At 36.1% G+C, this 13,480-nt stretch overlaps 1 non-coding gene and 1 pseudogene across 1 annotated transcript; one reads left to right on the forward strand and one right to left on the reverse strand.

Moving 5' to 3' along the window:
* Positions 1 to 7,693: 7,693 nt before the first annotated feature.
* LOC146943296 (uncharacterized) lies at positions 7,694 to 11,707 on the reverse strand (annotated as a pseudogene).
* On the forward strand, positions 9,187 to 9,293 carry LOC146943297 (small nucleolar RNA R71). Its single transcript, XR_015029440.1, has one exon. It is a non-coding gene; the product is annotated as a small nucleolar RNA R71 (small nucleolar RNA).
* Positions 11,708 to 13,480: the final 1,773 nt, after the last annotated feature.

Consider the following 13,480-nt stretch of genomic DNA (forward strand, 5'->3'; position numbering starts at 1 on the left):
TGCACGACCCGGTACTGTTCACCTTATTTATCCGGCGAACAATTTTTTTTGTCACTAGTTTTTTGAAAAAAAACTTTTTAAATATAGATGATGATTTTGTAATAAAAAAATCTAAGTTGTGTTAGTCACCACTTATTTTATATAAACATATGTACTTCGGTCATCTTTTTTTTTTTAAAGAACTTCGGTCATCTTTTTGAAACTATGTAAAATAATTGATTAATGATTTGGATTTTTGTGGTTAATGAAATAGTCAAAGCCGTTAATAAAATTGAGGAATGATATTTTAACAACCAATTTTAAATAATTTTTAGTGACAACCTTTTTCCTCTCTTCTTATTGGACAATAACAATAAAGAGAGAAAAAGGAAGAGAGAATAAAAATAAAATGAGAGCATGAGAGAGTTGTCACAGAAGTTATTTAAAAATAATTGTTCAAATATCATTTCTCAATAAAATTTATGTTAAAAAGTGGTTGACATCGTACATTGTTGTCGTTAACAAAATTGTAAAATTGTTAGTGACACAATTCAAATATTGTGTTACATAAATTCTCCTATATACTTAAAGAAAAAATAGTGACAAAAAGAAATTTTGTTCACTGTAAAAATATGATAAACAATGTAGATGTCGCGTATTGTTAAAAAAGTGTGTCCATGTAGCATTACTCAAAACTAAGAGTAGTTAATAGTAATACTTTGAGTTTCATACTAAAACATAAACAATTCCTTGTATATAAGTAATATCATTAATGATCAAAATCACAATATAAATAGTAGCATAACCAACAATTACTTTTTTTAATGACTCCTACTGCAAATGGTATGCATAATACTATAAACTTTGGAATATTGAGTTTGATTAATTCTGTTGAGAGGAGTTAGTGAGAAAAACTAAAGGATTTTTAAAATGCTTGAGTGAAATTCCACTCAGCTGATCTGTTTATATACACTCTAGAGATTAAATACAATATGGGAGTTACAAGGACATTAATCAACTTTATGGTTCCTACATAAATCTGATTAACTATTGATCTTCTAGCTACATGAATAATTGTACATATTCCTAAGATATTTATTTTATCAATCTGATTAACTATTTCATCAATCGTGGCTTGTCACCATCCGAGCAGTTTCAACAAGATGCCTATTCTTCCTTTCAGCTATACCATTCTGCTGAGTAGTATGAGGGCAACTAGATTGATGGAGAATACCATGTGCTGACAAAAAAGAAGAAAGACCATAAGAAAAGTATTCTTTTGCATTATCACTTCTAAGGATTTTGATTGCCTTACCGAATTGGGTTTTTACCTCATTGACAAAAGTGGTGAGAATGGACAAAAGTTCAGATCGTTCTTTCATTAAGAAAAACCAAGTGCATCGGGAGAATTCATCAATAAAAGTAACAAAATATCGGAAGCCATTAGAAGCCACACGACTTGGTCCCCATATATCCGAATGGATAACGGAAAATGGAGAATCAACCCGGCTTTCAACTTTGCTTGGAAAGGAAGAGCAAGCATGCTTGCCTAGTTGACAAGACTCACATTGCAATGATGAAATTTTTGCAAGATTTGGAACCATTTGCTTCAATTTTAATAAACTTGGATGACCCAATCGTTCGTGAAGAAGGTTTGGAGACTCAACTGCAATACAACTTACCGAACGAGTTGACTGGAGGTAATAAATACCATGTGATTCATGTCATGCACCAATCATCCGACCTGTACCGCATTCTTGTATAGTAAATGATTCAGCATCAAAGGTGATTGAGCAATTTAGAGAGCGGGTAAGTTGACGAATAGAGATCATATTAAAAGGGCAACCAGGTATAAACAAAACATATTTTAATTTCATAGAAGGAGTGACTGAAACATGACTGATTCCTTTGGCAGCAACCTTAGAACCATCCTCCAAAGTTACAAAGTGGGGAAATTTGGGACAAGACATGGAAGAGAATAAAGAATGATTACCAGCAATATGATCAGAGGCACCTGAATCAATTATCCAAAGATTTTGATTATCACCAGATTGAGATATGAAGCTTGTAGACCTACGAAACTGAACGGCAGCTTTCAATTGCAAATGCTGAGGGTGATCCATTCTCATAAAAAAAACAGAGGGGACCAGCAAGCAACGGCTAGAAATGGTGGATTTTGGACAGATGGGCAGAGGAGGCAGCGGCGAATAGTTCTGGGCAGTCACAACACCGGTAAGAAGTTCATGGGTTCTCCTCGACCAGAGGTAGAAGCCTTTAACAAACAAATGAACCAACTCTTGATACCATGTTGAGAGGAGTTAGTGAGAAAAACTAAAGGATTTCTGAAATGCTCGAGTGAAATTCCACTCAGCTGATCTGTTTATATACACTCTAGAGATTAAATACAATATGGGAGTTACAAGGACATTAATCAACTTTTTGGTTCCTACATAAATATGATTAACTATTGATCTTCTAGCTACATGAATAACTGTACATATTTCTAAGATATTTATTTTATAATTCCAACAAATTTCGGCTCATAATAAAAGCATGAGCACAAATTTTAAAAATGAGAAATAAATTTAATTATCTTACTATAATGGTACAACATACTATAAGCTAACAACATGATTGTGATGTGGCTAACAACGACGGAGAAACTACAAATCATGTGAAAAACAAAAACAATGAGGTGTCCGCAAAGGAGGAACATAAATCCCAGGAATTCTCCCTCAAGGAGAACGCATTCACTAGTGCAAAACCACAACGAAGGCTCTGATAACATGTTTTTTTAAGGCTCTGATAACATGTTTTTTTTCCCAAAATTGTGTTATGTTTTTATTAAATTAATTAATACATTTATTTATGTTTTAATACAATTATTAAATTAATTAATTAATTAATACATTCAGAAACATGACATAATGATCAAAAATCATCACCAATCGCTCAAGAAAGATCAAGAACCAAGGCAATAAAAACATAAGATGTTACATCGAGTTGTAACCCCAAACTACCGTAACAACTTCCCTAGTCGAATTCTTGTTACATTTTTATGATCTTGAATAACCTTATATAATTGCCTTAAGTCTTGTAATTGATGATGATGCACAAAATCAGTAAGCCCTAGGCATTAAATAGGACTCGCACCCTTTTTTCGACGACCACTTTACCCTTGTAAACCAAATAATAATCTTGTAATTTGTCTTTATTATTTCAATAAAAGTTCTTTGTTTTATTTCATATTTCCTTTTTATTTCAGTAGCAAACTGATGAGATAAAACCGCAAGTGCACGGTTCTATCGAAGTAGTAAAAATAGAGTATCGTTCCGACAGGGAGTTGTTTAATTTAACTAACTTATAGAGAATGATTAGAAGAAGGTTTAGTTGAAAAAGGTTTGATTTTTAACGGAATAAAATAATAATAAAAAGAGCCTTGGAATTATTGGTTCATCATAACAACGAATCCTTCACAAACAAACCCTAAACTTCTAACTTTATATTTGATCAACTTTCTAAGGACAAGTTTCTCTCTAGCGTATCAAAGCTTCTCTCGAAGTCAGTGAGTGTGTTCCTTTAACAATCACGCCTATTTTCATGGTTGATTGTTATTAGAATCCTTGAAGAACAAAAATTTATGTGTCTCAAGGTTTGCTAGACTATTCTCATGTTTCGCAACCCTTGTCTAATTTCACTTGTTCCAATATCAAAGCTCCGTGTTCGCTTTATGAATTGATATTTGAGATGATGAATTAACGATTACAAAACCCTCCGCGTTCGCTTCTTAGTTTGGTAATTGTTAATTCATTATAAAAACGGTGAAATTAGATTAGAAAGTAAATCTATATAAAACTAGGGTTTATGGTTTCGTTTGATCAGGATTACGTCATTAGACTTATCCAACAATCCCAATACAAGAAGAGTCTACTCACTCATGTTCATCATAGACATGGAGAAGAAAAAGAAAAGCATAAAAGTAAAATAACAAGAAAGTAAAGGAAAAGAAAAGAACTTTTATTAAGAAAGACAATTGTACTTATTGAATTCCAAGAACAAAAGATGATTTGTTGTGATGGCTAGCTACTCTATTTATAGTTTACATTCGACTTAAAACCTAAGCAATACATCACTAGAATTTTCCACAAGAAACTGCGGGCATTTTGGTCAAAACTAAATAGAGTAGCTTGAAATCTAAGCAAAAGCAGCAAAAGGAGATCCTGAGAGGTGGCACGGCCGTGCCAGTTGGAGCACGGGCCGTGCCAAGCTTCTGACTTGGGGGAGACATATTTTTGTCTCCAAATCTTCGTATTTTTGATCCGAATCAGCTCCAAACTCCTTTCTTTTGCTCCAAGACTCAATGCATCAAATATTTATTCCTGAAATATAATAATATGCAACTGAAGTAAAATAGCTCTAAAAGGAAACAATATTAAAATAAAATAAACTTAAATCTAATTAGAAAGGACTTAAATATTAAATTAAAACTACTAATTATTGACTCATCAAACTCACCCACACTTGAATCTTTGCTTGTCCTCAAGCAAAAGGCATAAACATAGCAGCATAAAACAAGATTAATGTATGACAATACAATTAAAACTCATGTCTCCTCAAAGGCTTTTATTTCAAGCGTACACTAATCACAAACTCAAGTATTTCTTATGATCTTTATTCAACCCAACAACAAGTTTCAAGTGAGAGTGTGTGTGTGTAGTCCAACCCTTTTCTTGCTCCTGTATAAGATACATATTATGAGGAAACAGGTTCTAATCCTAGCACTAAACCAACCGAGAAAATTCTTTTCTTCATTCCATATAAGAGAGATGGGAATTAGTTTTAATTTGACAATTTAAATAGTTTGGGGGCTTGCAGATTGCTTAGGGGATACCATTTCTCATAGGAAGTCAACGAGGGGGTATCCTTTCCACCTTGATTCCATGATCACCCTAAGTAGTGCTGCAAATTAATCATCTTCACGTAGGAAGACAGCGAGGGGGTATCCTTTCCTCCATGTGTTAATGATGTATTTAATTATTTCCTCTTTTTAGAGGGATTTATGGAAATTACACTTAGTTTATTATAGAAGCATCACCCTCACGTAGGAAGTCAGCGAGGGGGTATCATGGATGAACCCTTGGAACAAAATGTGTTTAACAATGAACCTTAAAGAGTTTTGATGATAACAAGGTATTAAAAAATTGTAAATTGAACTAGCTAATATTTGTTCGAGTGTATAGGACCATAGTTAAAAATGTACATCATATAAAGGTTCTGAAGAACAAAAAGAGAGCTATGGACTAAAGAAAAGGAAGCTTGAAAGCATCTGAAAAGAAGTGCATCTGAAGTCATAAGTGCTACTGAAGAATGACGACGTCATCAGAAGCTGAAGATCATCAGAAGTTGAAGGTCATCAGAAGCTGAAAGTCATCAGAAGCTGAAGGTCATCAAAAATTGAAGGTCAACAGAAGAGGATAGCCTTCAGAAGCGGATAGTCATCAAAAGCGGATAGTTCAAAAGCGACTTCATCAGAAGCTGAAGCACATCAGCAGCTGATTATCACCACAAGCTGAAGATTCAAAGATCAACACTTCAAAAGCTGTCTATTGGATTCGAAAACACTGCAGAAGATTAGTGGATGGTTGCAACGGTCATTTTGGTGAAGATTTGAAGGCCTTGGAACCTTATCTTTAAAAAGCGTTGACATTGTACTTTGTACGAACTGTACAACAACCTTCTCCACTACTCTGTTTTGTGTCCACGCTACAGGACAAGAAAACAGCTCCAGAATAACAGCTATGCCTGCAAAGATGTTCCTTCACAATGGGAATGGATTTCAAATTGGTTCTTCATAGGACAACAACCAAATCAGGAAAAAGATCATTGGTGAAAGATCAAGCTTCAACAACGACTCTTTGATGTGCTGGCAATTTCACAACGTCTCTTTCACACCTCTATATAAAGGAGTGAAGACTTAGAGATTTGGTAATGCTGAACGAAAGACTCACAACATTTTTACAAGTGTCAAACCTCTGCTGAAATTGTTTTGCATTCACTTAGAATTTCTGTGTCTCAAAGTCATATCTTAGAAATTCTTAAGTCATTGAGTCTGTATCTGATTTGTATTGTGAGCACCTCTGATTGTATATCAAGTGTTCAACCTTAAACAATTTTCTATGTAATTTTGTTTAGTTAGAAGTCTCTTGCAGTTGTGCTTGAGCAGGGAAGTCTCTTGATTGTGTTCTTGAGCATAGGAAGACTCTTGCAAAGTGTGCTTGAGCAAAGGAAGTCTCTTGCAGGTGTGCTTGAGCAATTGTAATCAGATATTACTCTTAGTGAAATCTCCTTGGAAGTGCAAGGGGGACTGGACTACTTCCGGATTGTGGAAGGAACCAGTATAATTGCTTTGTGTCTTTCTTCTTCTCTCTCTCTGTTTTTTTCCGCTGCGTTCAGATTCTGATTATCACTTCAGAAGCTGTTTCACTTAGCTTCTGATCAGTGTGTTCAGTTTTAGGAGAAACGAAGAAGTTTTTCAAAACATAATTCAACCCCCCTTCTTGTGTTTTTCTCACCTTCACCCCGCATTTTCGAAGCCCATTTCGTTGCAAAAATGTTCAAGGGACAGCTCGTAATCAATATTCAAAAGCCGGAAGGAGACTCTATGATCAGGGTTATCGAAATTCAACCTATCTTTCTTGAATTCAATAGAACTCAAGAACTCATAAGTGAAGTTATCAAACCCCCTCATAGGTCTAAGCATTTCAACCCATCCTAATCTATTCAACAGCTCATACACATTATCCCTAATCTTTAAGACATTCAGAGTATGAGAATCAGGGTACCTACAAGGATGTAAATGTTTAGAGATAAGAGCTTTATACCTTTCATTTTGCTTGTTATCTTTGAAGAGGATGCCATGATTCTTTGCTGGTGCTTTCTTCTTTGGTTGAGGTCCTCCTGAAGAGCTTGCTACTTCCTTTCCACTTCTCTTTGAAGCCATTTACCTTGACCTTATTTTGACTTTGTGTGGTTTTGGTGAAGGTTAGGGTTTGGGAAGATTTTTGGTGGAAAAAGTTGGTTTAGTTATGGGGTTAAGGTTTAAGTAAGATTTATGAGTTGGGATGTGGAGATTAGTGATGAATTTGTGGTTTATGGGTTAGGTTAATTGGGGTTACGAATTTGGGTGATTTTGGGTTTGGGTGGATGAAATTTGTTTTTGATTGAAGGGTTATGATTGGAATGATGTTTAGAATTGATTGGGTGAAGAAATTTTGTGATTTGGTGAAGATTTGAGGGAGATATGAAGGTTTGAAGGTTGTTGGTTATGGAGGTTTTAGAGAGAAATTTAAATGTAGAGAGATGTTGGTGTTGGAGAATGAAGGAAGAAGAAGAAAAAATTTGTGTATATGGGGTGCAGGAGTCGCGCACGGCCGTGCCAGCTGGGGACACGGGCCGTGCCAACCTTCTGGACTTTTGTGGAGTTTGGCTTGGCATGGTCAGGCACGGCCGTGCCATCTGGGAGCACGAGCCGTGCCAAGGTTCTAGGCATCTTAGGCTCAATTTTTTTTCGTTTTCTTGAATCATGCTTGGACAATCACCTACAAAAAAAACTTAAAACAACAAAAAACAAACAAAATAAAAGTAGATAAATGCGTGGATTGCCTCACACGAAGTGCTCTTTTAGAGTCATTAGCTTGACGGTTAGAAAGTTCCCTTAGAAAGGATCAAAGAGATCATATTGTGTAGATGACGCTATGAAGCGTTCTTTCACATCATGATTCTTAATCATGCAACAAGAATAAAGAGCGGGACCTTTCATAACATTTTCCAACTCAAACCCTACCATTTTATCACTCACTTGAAAAATAATCCTACCATTTTTAACATCAACAATAGCTCCCGCAGTAGCGAGGAAGGGTCATCCTAGGATTATAGGGATGTCATCGTCCTCTTCAATGTCAACTACTACAAAATCAGCCGGGATGTATATCCCTTCTATCTTAACAGATATGTCCTCAACAAATCCGACTAGTTTTATAGTAGAATGATCAGCTAACTTCAAGACCAACTCGGTAGGTTTCAATTCTCCTATCCTTGTCTTCTTAAAGAGGGACAAAGGCAACAAGCTAACACTAGCTCCTAGATTGCATAAGGCTTTGTCAATGGTCTCACTCCCAATCATACAAGGTATGCCAAAACTACCTGGGTCTCTAAGCTTGGGAGGTGGCTTCTTAATGATTGCATTACTTTCTCTAGTCAAAGTTATTTTCTCATTATGCTCTATAGTCTTTTTCTTTGAAAAAATTTCCTTTAAAAACTTAGCATGTAGAGGCATCCGAGACAAAGCTTCTGCAAAGAGAATTTTAATGCAAATCTTCTTAAGTATGTTGACAAATTATTAAATTGAGCTTCCAAGTTAAGCTTAGCAACCCTTAATGGGGAAGGAGCTTGGGTCTTATCAAGTGGTTTCTTGCTTTCTATCACAGTTTTCTCACCTAAAAGCTTAACACTCTCTCCCTCAATGTTTTTATCCTTAGCAATAGTTTCTCCTAACTTACTATCCCCAATAGAAATAGCATTAACATGGGCTTTGGGATTGGCTTCGGTTTGTCCAAGAAAGATTCCCGGTGTTTGAGAAGAGGTGGCCACTTGTTGGGCCACTTGGGAGATTTGAGTCTCAAGCATTTTAGTTTGGGCAACAATAGAATCTACTTTAGTATTGAGTTTAGAAAGAGAATCATTCAGAAATCCGGTTTGGTTTTTGAGCTCTTGAAGCTGTTTAGATTGGTTCATGACATAGTTTTCCATTAAAATTTCCAAATTTGATTTCTAATGGACTCTCTGGTTGTTTGCATAGCCAGGTGGTGCTACTTGTCCATAGGAATTTTGAGGGTTTTTATAAAAGTTTTGGATGTGATAGCACTAATATTGAGTTTTTCAAATTTTTGGGTTAGTGCATCAACCTTAGCAGCAAGATGATCATAGTTAGAGACTTCGTACATACCTGCCTCTTTTTTAGAGGGTGAAGAATTGGTGACGACCCTCTCATCGGTCCATTTATAGTGATTCTAAGCCATGTCTTCAATCAAAGTGTATGCTGCTGTATAATTCTTGTTCATTAAAGCTCCACCTGCAGCTACATCAACAGACATCTTAGTGGTATATGATAAGCCATTATAAAAAGTGTGGACTATGAGCCACTTCTCTAAACCATGGTGGGGACAAAGTCTAAGCATTTCTTTGAAACGCTCCCACGCATCATAAAGAGACTCCCCGTCTTTTTGATTGAACCGTGTGATTTGGTCTCTTAGTTTAGCAGTTTTAGAGGGGGAAAGAATCGGGCAAGGAATGCTTGCGTCATTTGATCCCATGAAGTGATGGAACCAACTTCAAGAGAATGAAACCAAGCGCTAGCTCTATCCCTTAAATAAAAGGGAAAAAGATGAAGTCTTACGGCTTCTTGGTTCTCTTTCAATGTTTCGTTGATTCTTAGAAAAATTGAGATATGTAGATTTGGATCCTCAACGGGCGATCCAGAGAACTGATTTTGATGCACCAAATTAAGTAGTGCAGCCTTAATCTCAAAGTTGTTACCCTCAACCGTCGGGTACACAATAATAGCATGTGGCTCATCTGTAGATGGTGTTGCATACTCTTTGAGAGTGCGTTCATCCATAGAGGTATTATTTCGTGCGTCTCTCCTTCTTTTATGTAAAAACCTTTCGATCTCGGGAGCGAATTCACCAAGACTTTTAGTTCTTCGCATAAAAAATTGAAAACCCAAGAAGTTAACAGTAAAAGAAAGAAAGAAAGAAGTGGAAGAAAAAGAGAAAAAGAAAAATTCTAATCACTAAGAAAAAGTTAATCAAATTAGTTAACTCCCCGACAACGGCGCCAAAAACTTGGTGGGATAAAACTACAAGTGCACGGTTCTAATGAAGTAGTAAAAATAGAGTATCGTTCTGACAGGGAGTTGTTTAATTTAACTAACTTTTAGAGAATGATTAGAAGAAGGTTTAGTTGAAAAAGGTTTGATTTTTAACGGAAGAAAATAATAATAAAAAGAGCCTTGGGATTATTGGTTCATCATAACAACGAATCCTTCACAAACAAACCCTAAACTTCTAACTTTATATTTGATCAACATTCTAAAGACAAGTTTCTCTATAGCGTATCAAAGCTTCTCTTGAAGTCAGCGAGTGTGTTCCTTTAACAATCACGCCTATTCTCATGGTTGATTGTTATTAGAATCCTTGAAGAACAAAACTTTATGTGTCTCAAGGTTTGCTAGACTATTCTTATGTTTCGCAACCATTGTCTAATTTCACTTGTTCCAATATCAAAGCTCCGCGTTCGCTTTATGAAGATGGTGTTGCATACTCTTTGAGAGTGTGTTCATCCATAGCGGTATTATTTCATGCGTCTCTCCTTCTTTTATGTAAAAACCTTTCGATCTCGAGAACGAATTCACCAAGACTTTTAGTTCTTCGCATAAAAAATTGAAAACCCAAGAAGTTAACGGTAAAAGAAAGAAAGAAAGAAGTGGAAGAAAAAGAGAAAAAGAAAAATTCTAATCACTAAGAAAAAGTTAATCAAATTAGTTAACTCCCCGACAACGGCGCCAAAAACTTGGTGGGTTTAAACTACAAGTGCACGGTTCTAATGAAGTAGTAAAAATAGAGTATCGTTCTGACAGGGAGTTGTTTAATTTAACTAACTTTTAGAGAATGATTAGAAGAAGGTCTAGTTGAAAAAGGTTTGATTTTTAACGGAAGAAAATAATAATAAAAAGAGCCTTGGGATTATTGGTTCATCATAACAACGAATCCTTCACAAACAAACCCTAAACTTCTAACTTTATATTTGATCAACATTCTAAAGACAAGTTTCTCTATAGCGTATCAAAGCTTCTCTCGAAGTCAGCGAGTGTGTTCCTTTAACAATCACGCCTATTCTCATGGTTGATTGTTATTAGAATCCTTGAAGAACAAAACTTTATGTGTCTCAAGGTTTGCTAGACTATTCTTATGTTTCGCAACCCTTGTCTAATTTCACTTGTTCCAATATCAAAGCTTCGCGTTCGCTTTATGAATTGATATTTGAGATGATGAATTAACGATTACAAAACCCTCTGCGTTCGCTTCTTAGTTCGGTAATTATTAATTCATTATAAAAACGGTGAAATTAGATTAGAAAGTAGATTTATATAAAATTAGGGTTTATGGTTTGGTTTGATTAGGATTACGTCATTAGACTTATCCAAAAATCCCAAGACAAGAAGAGTCTACTCACTCATGTTCATCGTAGACATGGAGAAGATGAAGAAAAGCATAAAAGTAAAATAACAAGAAAGTAAAGGAAAGGAAAAGAACTTTTATTAAGAAAGACAATTGTCACTTATTGAATTCCAAGAACAAAAGATGATTTGTTGTGATGGCTAGCTACTCTATTTATAGTTTACATTCGACTTAAAACCTAAGCAATACATCACTAGAATGTTCCACAAAAAACTACGGGCCTTTTGGTCAAAACTAAATAGAGTAGCTTGAAATCTAAGCAAAAGCAGCAAAAGGAGATCCTGGGAGGTGGCACGGCCGTGCCAGTGGGAGCTCGGGCCGTGCCAAGCTTCTGACTTGGGGGAGACATATTTTTGTCTCCAAATCTTCGTATTTTTGTTCTGAATCAGCTCCAAACTCCTTTCTTTTGCTCCAAGACTAAATCCATCAAATGTTTATTCCTGAAATATAATAATATGCAACTGAAGTAAAATAGCTCTAAAAGGAAATAATATTAAAATAAAATAAACTTAAATCTAATTAAAAAGGACTTAGATATAGGATCAAAAGAAAGGACTTAAATATTAAATTAAAACTACTAATTATTAACTCATCACAAACTCATCACAAAGATGAGTGAGTAGTCTTCTTCTTTATCTGATGATTATGGAAAGTAGTGTAAGAATAATCTCTCCATAATCCCATTTGTTCTGAACTTCCCAAAGACATATGTTCTAACAGTCCAGGCCCAATAAAACAAGCCCAATTCATTATTGAACCAATCACCTACTTCACACCCCTCCCCGTCATGGGGTGCTCATAGCAACATGAGGCGTCAATTCAAATTGAATAGTAACAGTCCACGTGATTGCCATTTTGTAACGTTCAACGGTTACAATTTCTACAACTGTAATGGTCGAGCAATAACTTTTGCATTTAACAATGGCATATGCACGTCTTCTCTATACAAGGGGACTTTACATTGTCTATAAAGGTACGATAATTTTAAACCATTAACCCCTCGTTCTTCTCTTTTACTAACTTGAGTGTTAGAGTGTCTACATGTACACCCCCTCCTCCATTCCAAGCTTACAAATCCAACAAACCCACCACACTTGACGTTGCTCTTCTGACCAGGTAAGATCAGTGGCGCCATCTGTGAGAAACTAGTTATCCCCGTCTTTTTACTCACAAAAGATCAAAACTTCTTAGAAAAACCAAAAAAGCAATCACATTACAGAATGGTCGACGCTGCATCCACCCAACTAGGGAGTGAGGTTTGTCGTATCAATCGTGATGGACACACCTTAACTCCATCTCTTATTGACATCTCAAGGAGGAGACTTAACACCAGGTACCACAGTTGGTAATTCCTCTCTGTGAGGCACCATTATACGGCCCTTCACATCATATGGAAGGAATGAGAAATGTGTCTTCTATAGACATTGTGCTCAACAACATTATCCAAATTTTGTGTCAGCAGACACAAGTGATCGACAATCACAACAGGCACATTAAATGATGGAAGAATCTCAATCCATAGAAACGCATGGAAGGTTACCTACCTCCAGGAGAGTTGTTCGTTCTTCTGCTCCTCAACGTAATATAAGGGGAATAAGCCCGACTCCACATAGATCCAGATCTCCTCGATATCCTATGGAGGAAAACTCTCTAAGATCGTCAAGATTGGACCATTCACGAAGGTGCACTTCCAAATTCTTGGTGTCCTCATCTTACTTAGAGCATCATTGTGTGATATTCAGGTTTTTCACAAGACGGATAAGGGAAAATTGATCCTAACTGGACTAGAGAATCCCCTTCAAATGGAGACCTATGACGGATCCTCTGATCCGGATGACCACATCGAGAACATAGAGGCAGTGCTTAATTACATAAATGTTTAAGGGTCTGTTAAGTGCAAACTGTTTGTGACCATACTTTGTAGATGAGCAATGACATTGTACAATAATCTCAAGAGGAACTCCACTGACTCTTGGTAGAAACTTTGCCATGAGTTCATTGTTCACTTCACAGCTTCCAGGACCCAACCAAAAATGCTTGCTTCCCTTGAGGCTATCGTGCCTGGAAAAAACAAATCTCCCTTGAGGTAGTCATCGAGGTGGAAACAACGAAATCATGGAAATTGCAATGGAGGTCGATCGTCTTGAGAACTTCCCTTGTTTTCCAGATAAGATCGAGGTAACTTCTTATTCCTTCACTCAGGC

The sequence above is a fragment of the Medicago sativa genome, chromosome 2, assembly GCF_051527215.1.
Source record: "Medicago sativa cultivar Bolivia chromosome 2, Bolivia_mono, whole genome shotgun sequence".
Lineage (NCBI taxonomy): Eukaryota > Viridiplantae > Streptophyta > Magnoliopsida > Fabales > Fabaceae > Medicago > Medicago sativa.